Raw genomic sequence first — 14,981 nt, 5'->3', positions numbered from 1 at the left:
TGGGCAAGGTGGCTCAGGCGGCGGAACCAGAACCGGTTTGGGAGCAGAGAAATGTTTTTTGTTTTGTTTTGTTTTAACTTTGGCCTGAGTTGTAACTCTGCACTCTGGAGCGTGACAGCCACTCCGATCTTGGGGGTCAAAGGTGAGGGCTGCACTAACCCTAAAAGGCTTGTCTGGCCTGGCTAGAAGGCCGAGCTAGGGAGAGGTGGGGGGTGGGTGGTGTGGCCAGCCATACTGCCTGACGCTTCCGAGGGGGTGTCTGTGAAACCCACAAGTGGGGGGCACAGAACCGAGGGCCGGTTTTAAGTGCAATATTAAGGATTTTTTAAAAAGTGCCCTAGGCTTGTGGGACTGGAGTCCTCTTTTTCCCTGAGAATTCCCAAGGCGCTGGTCTTTGTCTTAGAAGGAATGGAGTTTCTGAATGGTGTGAAAGGGACAGAGAGGGTCGCTTCAAATCGATTTTACTTGTCCTTTCTGTCTTTTCGGATCAACGCCCTTCAATGGGCACAGAGGTGCTCTTTCAACCAAAAACTTGTGCTACATTTTCTGCCTGTATTGGTGCTAAATACAATAAGCAGTGGGCAGATTTTTTTTTTCTTTGCTCTCCAAAGCAAGAAAGCACCCTAATTAAATTGTTTTATATGGACAGTCAAGACGGACCAATTAAGTATGCATTAGTATAAAGATATAGTCTGCAGATAAGGCAGTTTAGAAAATCATGCGTAGGACAAAGGAGAGGGCGCTAGCGTTGGGGAGGGGTGCGCGAACCCAGCAAGGTCGCCTTTGCCTTCCTCGCTGGGCCCGAGGGAACTGCAGAGGCCCGGGCCTCAGGTGAGAGGAGAGCAGGCCCGCTAACAGGTGGTCAGGCCCGAGCCCCCGACCCCGGCCGAAGAGAGGTGGAACCCAGGGCGTTAGTAGCCCTCCCGTCTCCTTACTCGGACGGACAATGTAGTCGGCTGAGGTGGCGGGTCCCGCAGGAGTGGCGGGGGGGGGGGGGGGGGGGGGGTTGGCGAGAGAGTGCCGTGCCCCGTGCCAGGTCGGGCCCATCGCCCGGTGTCCGGGTCCAGGGCTCGGCCTTGCAATGAGAGCGTGCGCCCAGGGGAGGCTGGGAGGGCCAAGGGGACGCGGACACTGCCACTGCGGCGGCCGCAGCCCTGCGGCAGTCAAGATCAGGGTAGGAGGCCCCCTTCCCAGCACATCCAAGCTCAGCGCTTTTTCGCTTCTAAGGAAACGGGAGCTCCTCTGCGGGGAAAGTAAAGTTCCCACTCGACGCCATCCGGCCCGAAGGGCGTCGAGGACCAGGCGCAGGAATGGGGGAAATGACCGAGGGTCGGAGAAAAGGTAGCGAGGAGACTGGCTCCTTGGGCGAATGGAGATCTGGGCCTCTCCACCCTCTCGCCAGCCTCTGAGGTGTGGGCGGGCAGAGTGCACCTCACCACGAAGGCGAAGACCCCCAGAGCAGGGGCCTGGGCCTCCCCGCGTCGCGGCGCAGGGTTGTGATAGGTGGTCCCCGGGCCGCGGGGGCGCGAGCGCAGCGCGCTGCCGCGGGCAGGGTGGCGCGGGGCGCACAGGGCGCCCTTGGTCGGGCGCGGCGCGGGGTGGGCAGGAGCAGAGGCGAGAATTAGAGCCTGGGGAGGTGGCTGAATGTCAAAAGTAAAAAGGTTGAAAAGCCAATTTTCCAGGCGCGCTTTCGCCCCCTTTTGCTGGTTGCCGAGGCCGTAAATCAGCGGCCGGCGGCGAGGGCGGGAGCAGCCCCCTCGGCGGGCTTGGCGCGGCCCCGCCCGGACCGTGTGCACCTCCCGGTGGTCCCCGAATCGATCCGAAGACTAGCTGAGGATGTCACCGCACTAAATATTTACTGATCACACACAAGTAGCCGGGGCTCGAACGATTTTCCTCTGTGAGAAGAGCGCAGAGAGAAGGGTAAATCATTTTATTAGTGTGGATAAAGCCCAGAGCACACTCCGGGCTGGAGTGTTTTAAGATGTGTCTTCAACGGGATGAAAAGAGTTAGGGAAATCGATACGGAGTGATTAGAAGCCCCCGGGGTGACGAAGGGGGCCCAGGCTTTCAGGGATTTGGCGAGGCTGAGAAGGGGGAGCAACCCTCGAGGGGGGCGGCCGGACCACCGCCAGGGAGCTCCCGGGCGCAGGCCTCCGTCCCTCCCTACTCGACGGGAGACGCAGGGGCGCGGCAATCCGCAGGGAGTCGGCCGAGGCCCGGCTCCTGCGGGCCGCCGCCGGGGGAGGGTTGCGCGGCCGCCACGGGGCCAAGGGCTTGGGAGCCACGGGCTCCACGCTGCGGGTGACAGTGGTCAGGTGGCCGCCGCAGTGGATCGCAGGCCCGGCGCGGGGACGCTGGCAGGTCCCCCCACAGCGCATCTCTCCAGGCGACCTCCTGGAGTAAAGGTGTGACCCAAAAGGGCTGCATTTTTCCGCCCCAGCCGCGACCCGCAGCATCCTGGAACTTTCTCCTTGATACATCTCTGTCCCTCTCCTCCTTTGATGTTCCTAAAGAGGACGCGGCGGCCCAGCCCCGCTAGCTGCCTGTCCCTCCCACCCACCCAGTGTCTAGGGCGGCCGCCGGGTGGCGGAACCCGCTGCGGACCACAGGGCTAGTGGATTCCAGGTTCGGGGCTCCTGGACAGGTGGGAGGAAGTCTGAGGCCGACGAGGCAGTCGGGGGCTGGGTGACAGACACCAGCGAAGCCCCCAGGACGTCTCGGTTCCCTCCAGGGCGGGGAATTAGCTTTGGGGGCTTCAAGCCACGCTCCAGCGGTGGAAATCGGTCTGTGGCCCCAGGGCTGCGTGCAGGAGCCTCAAGTGGCAGAGGGGTAAAGGCTCGCAGGGCTCGCTGAAGTTAGCCAGGCTTTGGGGGGGAGTTTGCTGGGAGGGTGAGGAAACCTTCTCCCCAAACTCAAGCAGCAAAGTCCTGGCGTGAAAATGGCTTTTCACTTCTAGAAGCGGGCGCCTCGCTGGTGACTGCGAACAAACCTCGAGGCTCGACACAGCTGCAAATAATCAAGAAGACACTAATTTTGGGGGGGGAAGGAGGGGCGGAAGGTGAGGCAAGGGGAGAATCTGATTCGTTTCTTCTTCCTTTTCGGACACCTGGCCTTTTCTTAAAAATCTGCTCTTGCCGAAAAGCGGATAGATTTATTTATTTATTTACTTACTTATTTATTTATCTATTTATCTATCCATCCATCCATCCATCCATCCATCCATCCTTCTTCCCCCCAAATTGCTCGATTTTCTTGGCAGCTTGAGGAATTCAGTTCAGGTCGCCCTGCCTGGCCCCTCAGTGCAACAGGAAATAGAACTTCAGATCCAATTAACCGTTTTCCAGAAGGGGTAGTTATTATTATTAGTTTTCAATATGAATCCTAATGGATTGGCGCAGTGTGTTCAGGTGTGAGGCGATTGGTGCCTGGAATCCCTGGCTCGGTGAGACTCTAATTCTTGCGATGTTAGCTGCAGAGTATCTGGACACTGGACACCTGGACACTGTCAGGACCCCCGGTCTCCATTAACCCTTCCTGGTCTTGGCCAGAGCGGAGGTTAACTACACTCATGTACCAAAGGGGCTGTAGCAAAGAAGGGAGAGAGAAAGGAGGAGGAAGCGGAGGAGAAAGGAAGGAAGGAAGGAAGGCAGGGACGAAGAAAAGAGGGAGGGGGGCGAGGGAGGGAAAATTCGCCCTAGTTGCAGGGATTTTCAGGCTCCCTGCCCTTCACTGGTCTCCCCCACCCCCGTCCTTCCTAGGAAAGCAGGTTTCCATTCAGAGAGACAACAGTCTCATCCATCAAGGAAGCTCACTCCATGAAGGTGGACTTTAGGGAATAAGAAAGCATAATGTAGTGAAATATTTTCTTCCATTTAACTGACCACCCAGTTCCCTTAAAAAAAAAAAATTTCTAACATGTGTACAACAGTAGAGTATTGCGGGAGGGGGTTTAACCCCTCCTCCCCCCAAACCCACTACATATCTTACCTTCTTTCATTTAAGTAAAAGCTAATTTAGAATCTTGCCAGTAGCCAAATTATAGCCACAAGATCTGGATGAGATTAGGAAAATATTCATTCTGCTGGCTTCAAACCTGGTGGCATTTTAATGGGTAGTTATGTAACAGTTATGTGCGTGAAGGTGTATGCACGTGGGTGTGTATATATTCTTAGGGTGTTAGAAGTTCCATGATGGATTAAAGGTTCATATACTCAAGCATTAGATAGAGGCTGTCACTCATGTGTACATGCTGGGGGTCTGGCAGAAAGCAGTGCAAAAAAGAGTTCTGAATAAGCTCCTTGGAATCACTATTGTTGAAATACAAGCTGAAGCAAGTTAGTAATGGTAAAGCTATTGTGCCTTGCAGAATCATAAAAAGGCACTTCAAAGTAAAAATGTCAGTTTTCAGGGTAGTAGCTTTGGCAGGCCACTTAAACAAAAGGTGAGCGTCTTTTGCCTAATGTAGGTGTTTTCAACATTCCACCCTATTTTACTTCTCAGTGAATTGAAGAATTAAAAGAGGAGAGGTGCTACATACAGATGCTAGCATAAGGGGCTTGTTGCCTGTGTAACCAAGTCTCATGTGGGCTATACACGCTTTTAATATTATCGTGTAAGGCAGCTCCTGATGAGAAAGTTCTAAAGACATCTAAAGCCATGTGGACTCCAGTTCTCAGAAGTGGACAGAGTGAGGAAAGATCATCTAATTCCATGTATGTTTCCCCCCTTCTCACAAGAGCCTGGTTATGAAATTTTCAAAATGACAGTTCATTTTGGGTATGTCACAAAAAGCATGAATCAAATGACATCAAGTGCCAGTCATTTAAATGTGAAGGGGTTAGTAAGGCACATATCCAGAGAAATTATTGTTGCTGCTTAGTGGGATCCCTGTACTTGAATCAAATGCAAACAGAACAACAAAGGGGGGTTATCGGATTTAATTTCCTTTAGCCACAAACTCAAGGTGAATTTTGGAAGGAGAAAAATAATGGAAGGAGCAGTTTTTATTCTGTTGGTTTTGAGGAGGCAAAAAGCAAAGTTTCAACATAAAGCATAGACTTAAACAAGTGCATGAGCAGAGACACATCGCCAGGGGATAAAAGCACTATGTGTGAATTTCGAAAACATAATTAATTAATTACCAATTGCCTTTCTCCTCTTAAAAGGCTGATTTCCTGAAATGTTGAAGGGACACATGAAAAAGACAGGACTTCTGTCCAAAATGAAGAGGAAGATGTTTCACATAATGTTCAGCTTCTTGACCACAGGAAGTTTCATCCTGAGAGTTTACAAAGTGTAGTATTTAAATAGAACGCACACTGGCCCTTTTATTTTGAATATGGGATAGAGAAAGCTCCTTTTCCCATCTGTCCATTACAATTTATAATAAATTAATCAACCTTATCTAAGAGATTACGAAGCGCTTGACTGAGGTAAATTGATTTAGATGATATCACTTAAAACAGTTTAAAGCAAAAGTGAAAACATAAGAGGAAGGGAATATTGGCCTCCGTGAAAAATGTCACATTGGGTATTTCCTGACAGGACCACATCACATCATATGTCAGAGGCAAGTTAACAAATTAGGCAACCCTACTTCTTGGCAGAATGTATGTTAATAGCTCATTTCCTGACTCCAAAAGTTATGCAGATTTTCATTTTGCATATACTTTGCTGCCATATTACCCATACAGTTAGAAGGAAGCTAGCATTGAAAAATGTAAGGGGGCTTGGGGGGTGAAGGGGTGGGGCTAAAAAGTAATTTTTTTTCAGTCTCCAAGACTTCATGCTTATTTCCTCATTGATTCTTTTCATAGGATATTGCTTAATTTAATGGCTTTTAAAATCATATACTATCTTGCTGGAGTCTACATTGTTTATAAATAGAAAACAAAATCAAACGCAGATCTTTTTCAGAAAGTGCAATTGACTGTTCAGTTATTGAAGAACTGCTATTTAAATTTCCTAGCTTCTACTTAAAACAAACACGCTTACACACATCTAAACCTATTCTTCTTTGCTAACAACTCTTAAAATTGTTGCGGGCATGGCTGTGGATGAATGTTTTATAGAGCCTTTAACTCTCTTTCTCTTTACCCTGGAAATGCATTTAATGTGTCTTTTGTGCTTACGTGCTTTAAAAAGCATTACTCAATATGCAAGAATTATTCACCCTCTTTTAAAAAACCAGGGAATAAAAAAACCTGAGTCTAGGAAAGAGGTGTGATGTTTACTTTGAAGTTTCAGGAACATACGAAGTTTTCTTAATAAACTAGAAGAAACTGTACCCTAGATAAACCTAAATAGGGCAGCTGTGGGGTACGGTTATACCCGTGTCCTTCCACCTTCTTGCCTTTGGCACTAAGGTATCTGGGTTTTTGTCCTCACACACTGTCTATTGTTAACAGAGTAGGTTTTGACATTAAAAAAAAAAATTCAAGTTGTCTTGCTTTTATAGCTGGATGTATTATTAAATTAAAAATAATATTCATTTCTGTGTTCAAGTTTACATGTCTAGGCAATAATGAGGAGGTGAGATTCTGCAACCCCCCCCTTGCCTCCCAAAAAACAAAAACAAAAATAAAAGCATTACATAAACACACTAAAGAGAGATAAAAAAAAAAAAAAACCAAAAAAAACCAACACCTTAGGATTCAGTGTGTTGGAAATACAAGCACGCTGTTTTTACAACGGAGCTCGTAGTAAGGCTTTTTTTCATCTTAACTCTCCACCAGGATATGACAGTTCGGTTTTATACACAATTTATGATTTTTAAACCAGTTCTAAACAACATATCATCACAGGAGTGAAGGAAGTGACGGAAGATTTGAAAAATCAGCTTCCAAAAGAAAAAAAGAAACACAAATAAGAGGCAGGGCACGGTGGCTCGGGTCGGTTTTTCAAGATGTTATGCGAGTTACACTGAAACATCACAATAACATGCATTCTCACTGAGGGTAGAGCAAGATGATGATAGCAGAAAAAAGGAAGAAAAAGATGCCTCCCCCCCCCCCCCCACCCAATAAAAGCCAAACACAAAAACAAGCCCCAATCCTACACCCCACATAAGAAGCCCCTTACCACTGGAGGGAAAGTTTCTGTGTGACTGTGGGTCCTGCCAGAACTCCCAGTTGGTCTACTTTTTAAACACGCCAGGCAATGGTCACACCCGTCAGCAGCCTGGCCGCCTAGAGAAGGAAGCAAACTGTTCCCCTGCAGATGACCTACCATTTCGAGGTAAACTTTGAAAGCAACTGTTGAAAGTTAACCTCTCCTTTCCGAAGGAGGTTTGCAGAGGCTGGACAGTGAGAGCTGGTCTAATCAATTTTATTATTTTCTAAAGTCATTCCTAACTTTTATGATACTTCCCCCCCCCCCCCCTTCCTTTACTATCTGTCTTTGTGCCTCGAGGGCCAGTGAAAGAACAGAGGGCAGATTCTAGATTGCTTTCAGAGTTTGCCTTCTCTGATGATGGATTACCATGTCAATTTAAACGGCATAGGATTAATTTGTTTCAATGATTTCTCTTTAGGCTGAATGCCAGCCGTTTTTCTATCTCTCTCCCTGCTCTTGAGAACAACAACAACCAAAAAAAAAAAAAAAAAAGCCTTCTTTCCATATTCTAAGTTAGGAGACAATAATGGAAATAGACAAGTTAGGTGTAATGTTGCAACACAGTTATAGGTCTGAGTGTTTTTATCTCTGCCTAAGAGGCTGAAACATACAGTCAGTCACATTAAAATGAAATTGGACTGAACATTTATTCAATAAATACTTGTCTTGTAGATAATCCAGTGCGGAGTGCTTTTGACACATAAGGACTTAATTTGTCTTGGAAAACAAGTTATTAATATGGCACATTTAAACTTGCCACCTACAATAAGGTTATTGAGATCTATAACAAACTCAAATGATCATACACACGTGTGCGTGCGCGCACACACACACACACACACACACACACACACTTACTAGTAACACGTATGTATTTCAGATCACATAGGGACAAAAAAGTTCAATGAAGTTAGAAATGATTCCCTTCATTATGCAGGTAATATCTAACCTTTCCAAAGTAGGAATGTGTCAGGGAGTCTTCTCGTTTGAAAGGTTTCTGAAGTGCACAAGAAAAATGCTGTTCAAATCCTATTTCTTTGCAAGACCAAGTCCATTATGAGGTTGAAAATGGCACAAAAAAAGCACTTAGGTGCAATCCAAAATCAAACACTCCCTCCACATTTTTTGCCTTGACTAACCTCGTAGCCAGAGAGAGCATGTTGCCTGTAGAATAAAGCCAATTTAGGTGAAATAATCTATTCCTAAAGTGATTATTGTATTTCTTTCTCTAATGGGAGGTCCCCCAGCAGATGCAAAGGAATAGGAGAGGATTTTACCCTATGGAATGAATCTGCTGAGTAAATGTGGCTATTTGAACGCGGGGCTACATTTCCATCACCCTCTTTTCTTAATTGCCTCTCCCTTTCTCAGCCTTCTTCTGCACTGAAATTTAACATCATAGTTCAGGATAACAAATTGCATTCTGAATATGAACACAAATGGATCTTACAGCCTTCTCCTTTTCCTAAGCCCTCTCAAAAGCACTGGCGGGCTTTCTTTGAGCAGGGTGTGCTTTCTAAGGACATATGCAATCAGAGGCCAGTGACTGTCAGAACTGGAATCTATGCAATTTTCATTTGTAAAAAAGTTGTTGGTTGTTAACCTTGGAGGAGATTGTGCATCTCTAAGAAACCGAATCTTTGAGAGCTCTCCCTGGGAAATGATGTTACACATGAGCAGAAAATCCAGGCAAGAAAGGCTAATTGAATGAAGAGAGAGAATTAGGTTAAAAAATAGAGTACAATCTAGTATCACATTTTCAGTAGTGTAACTTGAAATGAAGGTGTCTTCAAGTCGCTGGTGATGCCAGAGTGTTTAGATGTTGGCCACAGATGGGAACACCTATTGAAATGTGTCTGAAGAAGATTAATAGGGCTTGTCACTGTTGGGAAAGCACTGCTTTGCTGTAAATTTCTACCAGCACAAGATGAATTACCGATGAACGCTCACTTATCAACCCCATCACTATCGTTCGACACTAAATCAAATTGAGAAGTTATCTGCAATCAGAAAATTTCTTTTTAAAATAGACATACACCTTTAGGCCCCAAGCCCTTTAATAATCCCACTCAGAAAACAATTCCCGAGCCCACGATGCTTCTTTAGCTGAAACAAAATTGTATCTCAATAACGAATATGTTTTTAAGTTCACGTGCAATGGGCAGCTAGTCAATAGCAAAGTTTGATAGTATTTTAACGAGGGTGTGAAGGCTTCTCAGAAGCCTGCGTTTAGTATTTCGTGCAGTGCATTTTCTTTGCTTCGAGATATCTCTCCCCCTTACTTTGGAAGGCAACGAGGAGAGTGGGTGTGCTGTTTTCCTGTTCTAAACCCTGTCCCTGTGAGCTACTCATGATCTAATCCTCTGGTAAGGTAAAATTATGAGAGAACCACATGCTTAGGTAGAGAACAGTAGAATAGGATTAAAAGGATAACGGTGATAATTGAGGAAACGCATCTATCCTTTTATGATTTAATGCTGTTTTATGTCTAAGGTGGCTTACTCGAGAAATAAAACAGTGGCGTTATCTCTTTTATGATCTGCTAACCAAGTCCAGGCAGCCGGAGGGTTTCCAACCTAGGAATAATAATGTTTGAATACGACCATGAACCCTTGGGCTTTCGGAGGGTTCCACCTGTTTATACGTTGTCTCACATTCACAGCTCACTGGATTGTCACAGAAATTCTTCACAGGCCAATACTTTGAATTCCCATTCTGCTGCTGAGTTGACTGAGGCTCAGAGAGTTATCTGAGGCCATGAAGCTAAAGGGAGCACAGCCAGAAGTCTTTTTTTATTTTTAATTTGTTCATGTTTATTTATTATTGAGAGACAGAGCATGAGCAGGGGAAGGGCAGACACAGAGTCTGAAGCAGGTGCCAGGCACAGAGCCTGACGCGGGGCTCGAACTCACGAACCGCGAGATCGTGACCTGAGCCGAAGTCAGACACGTAACTGACCGAGCCACCTAGGCTCCCGACAGCCAGAATTCTTAACTACGATTCCTAGGTTCCTTTCAGGGTCTCTCCGTGGCGAGTCATTATGTAAATGAAGAAGAAGATAATGACAATGAAACTAATAGCAGGTAACATTTACTATAGGCAAGAACGGGAAACTTCTACACGTGTCATTTCATTTCACCTCGATATATTCATATATAAGATATTCATTTTAATCTCTATCCAACTCTCGGAGGTAAATACAGTTATTATTTCCATGATCCTAGAGCCAAAAGAACCCGAGTCTTAACAGAGTTTGGGGACTCACCCGAAACTCACATTGCCAGTAAGCTGGGGACGTGTTCCGCAAACCCAGGAAATCTACATTTCAAAGCCACTTCCCTGGACTATGTTCCCGTTTCTAATTGCAAGGGATCTTCAATGCTATGGGGCCGTCACAAGAAATCCCAGTGATTTTTGGAACGCGAAGTCCCTCAGACTCTGAGACAGTTTGTCATAGCAGAATAGACCCTGGTTTGGAAATAAGGAGACCTGGGTTTAAATTCTAGCTTTACCAGTTACTGTGTGACCTCAACATCTTTGGTTTTTATTTTCCTCATCTCTGAAATGGGAGGGTTGGAGTTAATGAAACTACACACATGGGTTTTGGGTGCTTTCTTCTGTCATGGCGTCTGAGAGGAAAGAAATGAGGACCCGGGGCAGCGGCCGTGGTCTGAGGGGGTGAGGGGGACGAGTAATGTGTAGGGCACTTTGAGAAGGTGTCACTAACATCTCTCCAACTGGAGACACTCAGCTTTGGATGAGGTCTCTGCTTTCCTTCTCTCCGCTTGCTGAGAGCACTGAATACTTAAGACAATGGTAGTTCTTTAGGAAACCAGACAAGAAAACTTTCCCAGAGAGAAGAGGAAAAACCCGAGGTCCGGAGCCGTTAGGTGACTTACATAAGGTCACCCAGCTGATTGGTGACAAGGTGAAAGTAAGCCCCTTTTCTCTCAGCCCCCTAAACCAGGAATCCACTCCCAGTGCCCCGCCCCCCCCAAAAAAACATCTTCCCAATTCTCTGCTCCTCATTCCACAAAAACATACTTCATTTTTAATTTTTTTTAATGTTTACTTACTTTTTAGAGACAGAGCGAGTGAGCGAGCGAGCGCACCAGTGGGGGAGGGGCAGAGAGAGAGGGAGACACAGGATCTGAAGAAGGCTCCAGGCTCTGAGCTGTTAGCACAGAGCCCAATGCAGGGCTCGAACCCACAGACCGTGAGATCATGACCTGAGCCGAAGTGGACCACCCAGATGCCTCCACAAAAACAGACTAGATCATCTGGCCATGGCTCCATTATGACTGTTACTCTATTTTTTTTTTTTTTTTTTTTTTTTTTTTGAGAGAGAGAGCACAATCAAGTGCATGCTAGCAGGGAAGAGGGGCAGAGGGAGAGAGAAAAATCTGAAGCAGTCCCCACCCCGGCGCAGAGAACGACACAGGGCTCGATCTTGAGATCATGACCTGAGCCTAGATCAGGAGTTGGATGCTTAACCGACCGAGCCACCCAGGCGCCCTTCTGTGACTCCATTTTTTGACATGATACGTTATGTGCGTTATTACTGGTTGTAACGTGAGCTCTTCCTAAATCTCTCCCACAAATAACTTTTCATAAAATCTACTAAGTTAACCAGCCAAACAGTCGCAGCTGCTATGAAGAATCACACAGTAACAGAATATGCTGTAATCTCCATTAGGTCACTGTAATATTCCAATCTGTATTTATTACAAGCCTCCTCTGATGTATACATAACCAAACTTGCTAGATTTATATTCTCTAATGGTTCCCCAATGGGAAAAACCTGTGTTTTTTTATCTTCCTTTTCCTGTCCCAAATCACCCTTCCACATACATTGCCTGCTTTGGGAACCCCCGTCTGGGTTTCATCAGAAGTTGCAAGACAAAATGTGCATTATTAAGAAATATAAATATTTTCAGAAGCAATCAAAAGGATGAAAGATTGATTCAGCATGTAGATTGGACCTAATTCGAAGCAGCTTTGTCCTAATGAAAGCTACCGGGATACCGAGTGAGGAGCTCTTGGTGGCCCCCAGTTGGAAATTCAGACTCCTTAGGATAATCTGTCAGGATTGCTCTTGCTAGGTTTGCTGAAATATTTTTTGCGAGGTGTATTCTCTCGTGTCTGGGCTCTGTCACCTTCCTTGCCACCCTTAGGGACTTGTGGTAGTCATCTTTGAGAAATCATGACTAATTCCTTCTCTTTCGAGTTGGGATCAGTGAGTAGCTCCCTTTTTCACAACTCGGAAGTTGGCTTAGCATTAACTTTCATAAGAACACTTTGGCCCGGAGGCATCTGTATTACAATTTCTTTCTTGGCTTAATAAAAGGTATCACATTATCTACCTGGTCAATCTCTATTGGCTTTCAAAATAGAGACATGGAAAAACCTAATAAGCCTCATTAGGATATCTGCTTTAAAAACAACAGGCTGCCTCATTTAGCATGTTGCTTTGAAATGTCCCAGCAGAACTGGGTGGTCACGGCTTGAATACAGGTATTGCTAATTTGGGATCTTTGTCAGTCTGGTAACTCTGGGGGGGGGGGGGGAAGCCTAATGTGTAGGTGGAATTTTAATACACAAGGGATCAAACCCTGATTGTTGTATTTTGTTTTTGTTTTCTTTCTTTCTTTCCTTTAATCCCACTTTTTGTCCACATGGCCATGTGTGAGAGATGGCTTGATTTTCTTGATATGGTTCACCCATCCCCAGCTGGGATTCCAAAGAAGGCTGAAAATGTCTTTAAAATCAACACAACTCAGGGAGCCTGAGAGAACAAGTTTTCCTTTGTTGTAGGGTATAGTATTATTTGCTGTAGGTTTTTTGATATACATTCTAAATTAGGCCTGCAAAGGCATGCTTCATCTTTAATTCATCACTCTCAGCTGAAAGAGATTAGCAATGTCTAGCACGCACCCCTCGTATGGTGCTGACCTCATCAAGTATGGCCTGAAATTAATTAGCCTCATTCATTCCAAATGGAAAAGGATAATGGGGCAGCATTTTAGACATGACCATCACAAATTGTTTGCAGCATATTTAAAAGGCCCCTATTTTCAAACCATGTAGATTAAAATTCTTTCCAGGGCCAGACTTATCAGGGACTCAGAGCAAAGCCTGGTCAGGTTTCGCGTGTGTACGTTTGTGTGTGCGCATGCGTGTGCGAGGGTGCGTGCCTGCCGGGTTGTTTATTGTGTGTTAGAGCCTGCGTGGAGATGGGTCCGTGTTGAGCTGGTTTCGCTGTCCGGTGTGACACCTGGGAGAGTCGACCAGCCCAAATCTGATGTTTAATGCTGCTTTAAACGATCCAGTAATAGAATACGTTAGTGGATCTTTTTTTGTTGTCGTTGTTACCATGGAGGGGGCACGCCAGCACAAACTTTGCTGCTATTTTCCAGTAAGATGCTATTCATCCTCGAATTTAGAAACAGAAAAGCCTCGTAAAGAAATGCTTAATTTTTCTATCTTGAGTTATTTTTGAAGCTTTCTATGACTTTTCCCAGTACTTATTGTCTGATCATCCTTCAAAACATGATTGAGGACTAACTTGGATTAGAGAAATACTTAAATTTACCATCTTTCTAAGATTAGCTGATTTTTTTTCCCTTTTGGGGATTGACTAAGGAAGGCCCAATTTCTGAATATCAAAACTGCTTTCTTTTCTAGCCAAAAAAATCTTGACCGGGGTTCTTTGGGATTCTCGAAGATGTTGTAAAGTTTATTTTTATGAGCGGTCATTTGGGGACTACAGATTAGAAGAAGAAGAAGAAGAAGAAGAAGAAGAAGAAGAAGAAGAAGAAGAAAACCATGACATTTTGTGTTTTTAGATTTTGATTTTTAAAATGTGGTCAGTTTATGAAAAGGTATTTGCAGTATTTGGGGAAATTTTATCCAGGGCACATTTCTTCAGGGAAAAAAAAAAATTAAAAACATTTAATCCCAGAATAACTTTATTTAGTTAAATGAAGAAATAGATGTTCAAAGTAATGTAACTACAATGCTTCCTTCCACTTAACGGTTGGAGTGAAAAATGCGCTTTGAGGCAAATAATCTTTTTAGGGGTCATTGATATATTAATCTCCATATGTAAGTTATTTAAGATTATTTGGGCTTATAATAAAAGGGAAAGTGGAAGCATGTTGCTGTAAAGGTAGGATTTAGAAATTTCTCTAAGCTCACTCTTGCCCAATCTTCTCATCCCAGAAGGCCCCTTTATCTAATGGGCATATATCATTTATATGTACAAGATCATCAGTCACAAACTGTGAACCTATCATTTTGACATAAAAGATCTATCCTTAAATCTCCTCAAACCTCTAGCATATAATTTGAGGAAATTGGCTAGTTTAAAGTCTGGGCTTCTGACTTCTGGGGGATGAAATGCAAAAATGGAGAAAGCTTAAATTGTACAAATTTGATTCTAAAGTCACAGTTTAACTGAGCCAGTGATAAAAGATGATGCAGATCTTTAAGTGTCCACAGAAATAGATAATTTTGTTAATTATCATCTGGTCAGGTTGGGATCTCATGGCCAACAAACACAGTATGTTATAAAGAGAAATATTTGCCAAAATAGCTTGACTCCTTCAAGCACATGTTACCCCAAATATATTTTCCTTATAATTTTGTATTATCAAGACAAAGAAATGCATGCCTTCGATAATATTGCAGTTTGCTCAAATACCATACAGCATGCCTCAATTTGTATTAAAAAAAATTTTTTTTATCAACTGGGGTGAATATGGCAGAAAACCCATAAATATAAGGATTAAGGCTGCATGAAATTTGAGTTCATTCAAATGACAAACCCTAAGTAAAACCCGGATGAACTTACCAAATTTCATTTG

The sequence above is a fragment of the Panthera leo genome, chromosome B3, assembly GCF_018350215.1.
Source record: "Panthera leo isolate Ple1 chromosome B3, P.leo_Ple1_pat1.1, whole genome shotgun sequence".
In the NCBI taxonomy this organism is placed as follows: domain Eukaryota; kingdom Metazoa; phylum Chordata; class Mammalia; order Carnivora; family Felidae; genus Panthera; species Panthera leo.
Note: the sequence above shows the minus strand (reverse complement) of the source record.